The sequence below is a fragment of the Magnolia sinica genome, chromosome 7 (assembly GCF_029962835.1).
Source record: "Magnolia sinica isolate HGM2019 chromosome 7, MsV1, whole genome shotgun sequence".
NCBI classification, from domain to species: Eukaryota; Viridiplantae; Streptophyta; class Magnoliopsida; order Magnoliales; family Magnoliaceae; genus Magnolia; species Magnolia sinica.
The window spans coordinates 69,106,193-69,115,212 of NC_080579.1; positions in this window are offsets into that span (position 1 = coordinate 69,106,193).

Here is a 9,020-nt window from a genome sequence, read left to right on the forward strand (position 1 = left end):
TTAACCAAAACCAAAAGTCATGTAGCATGACCATGAAAAATAAATGAAAACATGTGAAGCCAAAACAATGAATGCTATTTATTGTGCAGTTTTACAAGAAGAGTTTAATCAAATCTGTATGTGTGAAACTTCAAAAGAAGCATGGGATTTATTGGAAACTACCCATGAAGGAACAAGCATAGTAAAGAGGTCAAAGCTGCAACTTTTGACAACCTAATTTGAACATATAAAAATAGAAGAACATGAGACATTTATGGAGTTTTTGACAAAGTTAAATAACATACGTAACTCCATGTGGGGACTTAGAGAGAAAATACCGGTACCTAAAGTTTGTAGAAAATATTGAGATCCTTACCGGAACGCTTCAACTCCAAAGTCACCACCATTGAAGAATGTAGAAATATTAATGAAATGAAGGTAGAGGAACTGGTGGGTTCTCTACAAACCTTTAAGCTACTCTTTAAAACACCAACGAAATCCAAAAACAATGTTCTTAAGGCCTCTAAAACCATAACACCTATAGAGGAAGAAGAAAGTGAGAATGCAGATGTTGATGAGGAGGTGGCTCTTTTAGCCAAAAGGTTCAAAAGATTCTTCAACAAGAACCATGGAAAAACATACAACAACAAGGGGAACAATCGAACAATAAGCGCCAAATAGGCAAATCCTTCAGAAAGTCCAAAGAACCCTAATGTTACAACTGTCGTAAGTATGTCCATCTATCTATTGAATGTCCCACAAAGAAATCAAAAGGAAGGGCTATGACAGCCACATGGGATGACACCAATAGAGGTGGGCAGGATCTGACCCGACTCGTTGGATCCAACTCGACCGAACCGGTCAGATCCGATCCAACCCAAACCAAAAGTCATGGTTGGGTCAGATCGAGTAAACCCACTTAGATCCAATGCCAAACTAAGTCGAGTTCGGGTCATGTAACAACTCGATTCAATTCGATCCGGACCGGAATTGAGTAATATCAAGTCAGATTTTTCTCTTTTTTTACCTTTACCCTTCTTCTACCCGAACCCAAACCCTACTCGCAACCCAAGCCAACTTCCTCTCCTTCCCTCCTTTCTCTCCCGATTTCCCTCCTCTCCTTCTTTCTCTCCTCCTTTCTCTCCCTCAATCTCCTGATTTCCCTCATGTTTCCTTCTTAACACTTGCTCGGCTTAACTAAGTGTAAGACCCAACCCAAGATTTCTTATATATGCATGTGTGCGCGTGAGTATGCATTCCATTCATCTTGGTCCCACGGTCCAACTAGTCCAATTCCGGCAATCCGCGACTTTTGGTTAGCATTTACGGTCTTCCTCAAGTTCGATCACATTGACCCAACTCAGATCAGCCCGAGACCTATGCCATCTTGTCCGTATCGGCACCCCGGTTCCAACGCCGGGTCCCATGCGCTAATCCGATATGTACATCTCAAGTTATGAGCATCGATCAATATGGGCCATTGATTGCATGATTGGTGGACCCTGCCATGGTTTACACATTTTTTCATGCACATGATGTCACCCTAAGATGAAATTTTTAAAAGGCTACTATCCTACAACCTTGTTTGTATCTCCCTACTACAATCATTACTTTCTCTACCCTAGGTAAGAGAGGTAATGATTACTTCCCTTAAAAGCTTTTTTCCCTATCTTTCCCTCTCATTTCTCTCTCTCTCTCTCTCTCTCTCTCTCTCTCTCTCTCTTCTCTTCTCTTCTCCCCTAGCAACTTCCCTCCATTATTCCAACCATCTTCCCTCCATTTCAGCCCCTTTTTTTCTTATTTCCTCTCCATCTCACCATTGCAATCCCATCTTAGTCATTAATTCATGACCCTTGAAGCTTGAGGTTCATGGTGGTGGTAGAAGCTTGAAGATCCAAGAGGTGGGTGTTCTTCTTGGCTTTATCTCTCCTTCTTCTTCCCTTCTTCCTTTCTATTTTACTACATGCATGGAAGCATGTAGGACCCACCAATCCATGGTGGAGGCCTTATATAGTTCTTAGGATGAAGGCCAAGAGCCTAGATCCTTCATAATCCATTCTATGGAGGACCATTTTCCATGGACCCACCATGATGATCTCCTCTTATCTCTTGCATCTCATGGGTCACCTAGGCCTTTGCATTCATGCAGGGAAATGTAACGACCTTGGAAATTTTTGTGCTAATCTTTCCTTAAGTAGTTGTTTTTGGGGTAATTAGCGCTTTACTTGATTGCTTGTGAAATTCGCATCAATCACTTTAAATTGTATCTGCATGGCTCTAAACGTGCAGATTAGTGAGCGCTACGTTACTCTGAAATCTGGGATCCATCGCTAAATCCAGTTGTTCTGGGGAATTTTTAGAAGATCTGGATCGGACCTAGACCGCGCATCGAAAGTCCGATGGCGATGATCTTAGTCATTGCGGTCACGAGTTGGGCTTGATCTTCACCTCAAAATCAAGTCGATCCGATGTTCGGTCGATTTGATTGAGTTCGAGTGAAGAGTGTGAGAACGGTTGGAATTTAATAAGCTTTTTATGAAATTGAGTCGTGCGCATGCGCGACGATTTTAAGCTATCTCACCGTTGGATTCTGACCCAATTTCACCCTCCGATCAGGATGTTGGCCCTGGCATATCCTAGTGCTTGTGGACTGATCGAGTTTCCGTGACCGTTGAATTGAGTGTGGTCCGCCACGGCTGATTCGAAGAGCGTCGGTACGAAAACTCAGCTGACCTAGATCCATGGTCAGTGAGCTTAAGTCCGACCTTTCGTGGTTATAGGCCCACCAGAAGTGCTTCGTTGGATCGAGAAAGGCGTACTTTGGTTATTACCTAAGTATACCTTGACCATGGGGTTATTTCCATCATTTTAAGGCCTATATATAGTCCTTAAACCCTAGCTCTCATTTCCATACGAATTTTCTCTAACCCTAGCTTGGAGAGAGAGTGGAAAAGAGAGAGTTAGTGAGAGAGATTGGTTGGTGAATCATCTTGATTCTTCCTTGTTCTTCTTCACCTTTGAACCTTTGCTTTGAATCGTTCCTCTGACGATTCTGAGTTCTTTTGGGGTAAGTTAACCTAACCCTAACCTGTGTTAGAGCTTAGATTAGACTTGGTGTTGTTGTATCTCATTTCTATCCTTATTTTAGGGTATTCTTGCGCCGTTGACGAAGACAACTCGTCTAAATCAGTTCGGCTATTCTTTCCTCGCTTAAGGTGCGGACTTTAAGTGTATAGGTTATGGTTTTCAAGGCTTTCAATCCCAGTTAGTGATTTATTCTTGTTATGGATGAGATTTCACATGTCAAATGTTATGTTTACATTGCTTTCCTGATATGCATGTGCTATATTGAGATTTGTGTATTCTAAGTGTATTTATAAAGTACCGTATACGTATAAAATACGCACTTATGTTTGCCATGATTATTGGTCATGTATGTATGCTAGATGCATGTATGACAACTCCTTGATAAAAGGAATTGTCTAAGTGCATGTATTTCAACATGCGTCATGTATGTTGTTCCATGTTTGCTAAGTGTTTGTAGAAATTGACCCTATATTCGTGGTTGAGATTGCTTTCGCCACGTAGGACGTATTAGACGAACCCGAGCCGTATTAGAGTTGGCGGCAGTGGTTTGGCCACGCGGAGTGTTTGCGCACTCTATGTCGTTCAATTCAACGTGCGCTCGTGCTAGTCGAGTTCGTCAACTAACCCGATTGTCCAGTGTATGTTAACCATGTATGGACGCTACTGCTTGAATCTAGGGTACCGAACTTACCAGTGAAATCCTAATAACCATGGTACCTGATCCGCTAAGACTCATGAGCCGGACATGGTGGTATGGGACACCGTGGTCGAGCTGTCGGCCTACGCTGGGGTGACGAGCCTCCCCGTAGTGACCAGTGAGCAACTAAACTCGTGAGCCGATTATGGTGGTATGGGACACTATATTCGTGCTGTCGGCCTACATTGATTGGTGACGAGCCCTTTGTAGTGACCTCGAGCATACCTGGATACCGCAAGGAGGTGACGAGCCGATCTGTGGTAGTAAGGGCATGAAAGGCGTGCATTGATTGGTGACGAGCCCTTTGCTACGACCTCAACTATATGATCGTATGAGATGTCTAGGATTGACGACCCTAGTATGGATCACTGTTTGGATGATGATATGAGGAAGGTATCTTAGCTTCCCAATCCTGATGTATGAATTGGACTAATAACAACTTGGTAATCATATCCATGCACCGCATTTGCATGTGCTTTGTAGATGTGGCGCACTTTGAGGCGATGTCATGCGTAACGTAAGATGAAGACGCTGAGGGTGTACGCGTGAGGGCACGCATCATATTGCATTCATACCTGCATTAACAAGAGTACTTAGGATTTATTTAATTGTCCTGCTTTATCATTCTTGTTTGATTGAATCGATAGCATGTTAACCAAGTGCCTTATTGTTCCACCGAGTTGATCACTCACTCCCACGTTTTCTGGGGCGGTGTTCACCCACCAGACTCTGTCTTAGGCCCCGATGTTGCAGATGTGTGGATGCGACGCCGAGGCGACGAGGCGGATGACGACGAGTTGCCTTCTCCTATATGCGTTCTTCCTACGGGTTCTAGTGAGCCTCGGTTTGAGGGATCCATGGGATTACTATTTTGGGAACTGAAATGATGTAACTTGTACTTATAAATTTTGATAAATAACACTTTTACACGATCTGGTTGTATATGTAATTCAGGGACTTACACTTGTACACATATTTTACTATAAGTCTTCCGCTTGCTTTATTCACATATCCCTGAATCATATCTGCGTTTTGGCTTAATCTATCCCATGTTTATGTGCTAATACAGTCAACATACATCATTCATTAATTATGTTGCATAAGTGATGTTTTGGAACTCGGGAGCTGAGTTATGCTCGACCCCCGAATTTCAGGGCGTTACAGGTAAGGATCCCTACCATCCAGTAACTTATTTTGATGTATCTTGGCTTGCATGTAAGTGTATGATATAGTGATGGTGTGGATTTGTGTGTGGGTGGTCCATTAGTGGCAGGACCTCCCACCTATGGCTGATTTTGCTCCTTCTCTCCCTCCTTTCTCTTATCTTCTTCTGTACATTCTCTGATGATGTGTGGCCCACCAAAGTAGGCCAGCAACATCCCAGGCCCTTAGCAAAATGGGACATCCAAGCCCACTTTGATTGGACGTCCAGGCCCAATCATACATGCATGGTTTAGATGGCCTCTAAAATGGATTTTTATGGAGGCTTGAGAGCTCTAATGGGTCTGGAATTTTGTGAAATTATCAAGGTGGACCCCACATGAGGAATCAGGGCTATAGACCCTTTGATTTATTTGCATGGGCTGAAATATGGACAGCCTATGTTGCTGTCCAGATTTCAAGCCCAGTTGGAGCATGTGTTTTGAGCTACTGTTTAGACTTATTTATAAGCCCTTTTATCCAAATTTCTTTAGGAGTTTTGTAATTTGTGGACCCTAATTTAATGTGGTATGGGGCCCACACCCTACCTCCCATGATTGAGGCCATGGGTTGGGCCAAAGATGGCTAACTGTCCAGAAATTTCTGGACAGTTCAACAATGCAGTATGACAGAAAACACTATATTCATCTAACTTTCTGTAAGAAGTGGGCCACCCCAGTGGACCTCACTTGTTTTCCAAATGTAGGACCACCTTTTTCCCCAAATTTTCAAGGGTTTGGGTGGGTCCAGGCCCACTCCATGTGGTCCCAAACATAGGGACAGTCTGAATTCCAGCAACAACCAAATTTCTAGACAGATTGTAATCCTGAATTAAAATAAAATACTTATGAGTATCCAAAAATCACGAAATTTTGTGGATATGTGTCTCAACTATGGAAGGACCACCATATAAATTTTTAGGGCCATCAGGCCCCTATACCGACCGTGGTGCAGCCTGGAGTAGCCCATTAGGCTGGGACACCCAGGCTAGGGCGTCCAACTTTGGCTAGCCGTCCAGGCCACCTTATAGGCCCACCTTGATGAATTTTGTTGTCCCAAATTTCATCAAATCTTGGTCCATGTGGGACATGGCCACCTCTCTCTATAGTTTCCATTTTTGGGGTCCTTTTTGGGTGAGTTTTAAGCCAAATACCCAGGCCCATAGGATTGCCCAACATGGGATGCCCAACCCATTGGGCTACTGCTGGACTTCTAGTCCAGCAGTACGGCCCATTTGATTTATATATTTAAATACACTCCCCTCATCTAGTGGACCCCCTGTGACATGTATGGGTCACCAGGAACTAAAATAAATATGTAAATTAATTAATTTTTGAATTTCCAGCAAGCTAGATTGTGGGTGGGCTGGAATTTCAGCAATAGGCCCAACGTTGCTGCCCATAAATGAATATTTTAGGGCAGCGTGGTCCGCAAAATTTGGGGACTTTATTACACATATGTTACCTTATTTTTAATTATATTTTAGGCTTAATTGGTGCATTCTTGAGGCCCACCCCAGTTTAGGTTTTATTAGGTCCGCACTCCTAGCTAATCGTTGGACCATGTAGCCTTGGTTGGGCTGGAACTTTTGATAGGCCCATTGGACTCTTGGGACTTTTATTTATCATGCCATTGTGATGGGTTTTATGGGCTAAATATTCAAGTAGTTGGGCCCTTGCTTGCCGATTAAAATAAATCCATACTTGGGCCAAGATGTGAGGCCCAACTTACTTGTTTAAGTATAAGGATTTCCCATATGTTAGAATAATGGGCTGCCCATTAGGCCCACCACAATGAGTAGTCTTATGATCATTATGGTTGGACCCAAACCTTACTTAAGGGCCCACCATATTGCCTAAGTATTGGGCTTAGTGTATGGCCCACTAGGCCATGGATTGCTTAGGCCTTGGGCCTTGCTTTATATGCATATAGGTAGCGGGCTACCTATTGGGACCCTGTTAAGGTTGGATGTCCTCTTGGATGGTCCTAAGGTAGGCCCATGGGTTCTTCTATGGATGGTTAAAGGCCCACCATAGGCCCTAGGCCATTTTTTTAAGGCTTAATGTGAATATATGTGGAGCCTACCTTAACGCATGTTTGGTCCAGGCCGTCCAAGCCTTGGATCGTCTGATCATGGAGGCACTCTTTGCCTTGGATTGCTGCTGGATTCACAATCCAGTAGCAGGCCCACTTGATCTTTTCATGATATATACACACCCTTCATCTGGTGGGGCCCCCTATGAATATTGTTGGCCTTCATGAGATTGTTTTCACATAGTTGATTAATTTCTGGACTTTAGTAGGTCCAGGAAGTCAAACGGGCCAAAAGTTTATCAAAAGGCCTTAAATGTACATTTTTATGGTTAAAACTTTAGTCAGCTGTGGGGCCCACCATATTGAGAACTTATGTACGTGTTGCATGCTTATATTTTATAATCTTTGGGTTTAATCAGTGCATTCTTTTGGGTCACCTTTAGTGATCACATGAGGACCCCATCTAAGATCAGATTTTTGGGGCATCCTGTAGGCCCAGAATGGGTTGGGACATCCCAGCTTGGCCCAACCATATATTGGGCCGACTTCCACCATTTTAATGGACTTTTGGGTTAAAATAAGGATAGTATTAGGTCCTTGGTTGCCCACTTAAATTGTTAGTTATTGGGCTGATGTAGTGGGGCCCATTTCATCCAAACTTAAACTTCTTTTTGGGCCGTATATTGTGTACGCGGGCTGCCCACCAAGTCCAATTTAATGCATGGATTCTATGGCCATTGGGAATTGAGCCTTGAGCCTTAATTCCCCTCTTGGAGTCCATGTTGTTAAAGGTGGTATTATATCCTTTTCCTTATGGCCTATTATGAGGAATGTATATATGTAGTTACCTTTATTTTTATCTTAAATATAGGCCTTGGGCCTTCTATCCATATAGTTCATGGTTGATATGCCTTTTAGGGAATGGTGGTTAAACACCCCTATTATTGACCCCTCTAGGCCCGGTTGTATTTAAGAGTGACTGGATTCTCATCTTAGACTCTTGCTAGGCTCATTTATATATTACTTAAACCCATAGCTTGTATGCTTAGTCTCGTGGGCTACCCCAGGTAAATGGGCCCCAACTAGAAGTTGGATTCCTTAAGGATATTATTTAAGTACCTAGTCTTGGTCCCTTTTTGGATAGGAGGAATGTAATATACATTGTATATCGCCATATAGTGTGATTAAATTCATCCTCATGACCCATGCACATATTGTATGCTTAGTTGACACTGTGTGTGTGTGGTCATATTGTGCCATTAGGCATTGCATGTTACCTTCTCCAAGGGACATAGTATTCCCTCTTGAGCACGTTAGATGCTTGGAATTGATGCATGGTTGATTGTGTGATTCATGCTTCTGGCATTGCATAGCATATGGACATTATCGCCCTTGCTTCATTAGGGCTGTAGCCTCCATAGTTACATCATAGATGGCCATGATTGGACACCGAAAATGTTATCTGAGCATATAGGGTGCATAGGATGCCCATGGATGAAATTCTCAAAACTTTCATGGTACTAAGGATCTGCTCCAGCACCGCGATCGGGTAGAAATAAGAGCGTACCAGAGCCTTACACCTTTAGGCCACGACTCCTACTGTCATGTAATTGGTTGGATTGGGGTGTGGCCTTTCTTATCTGAGGGAAAGAGGGTAATAGCTAAGCTGAGTCTGACCAGCTCGTGAATGGGTTCGCTACCTTCAAGCCTTGCTGGTGATTGGCTGTCCCTAGGCGGGTAGTGAGGTCTCCTATGCTCATTTGACTATACGGATCTGTAGAGCGGCAATCATCCTACAGTGTACTAGACCCTGATAAATTTCTTATGAAGGAACTGTACTGATATGTGGATCAGATATGAGGATTGACATCACTTCGCATTATATTTGCATTAGCTGTATAAGCTTACATTGCATCGCCTTGGCATGACGCCCAGTACTCATTGCATTATTTAGCCTTGGTATGGCTTCATGCATTTATTATACTGCCTTGGTATAGTTTCTTACATTCATGGCAACCTTGGT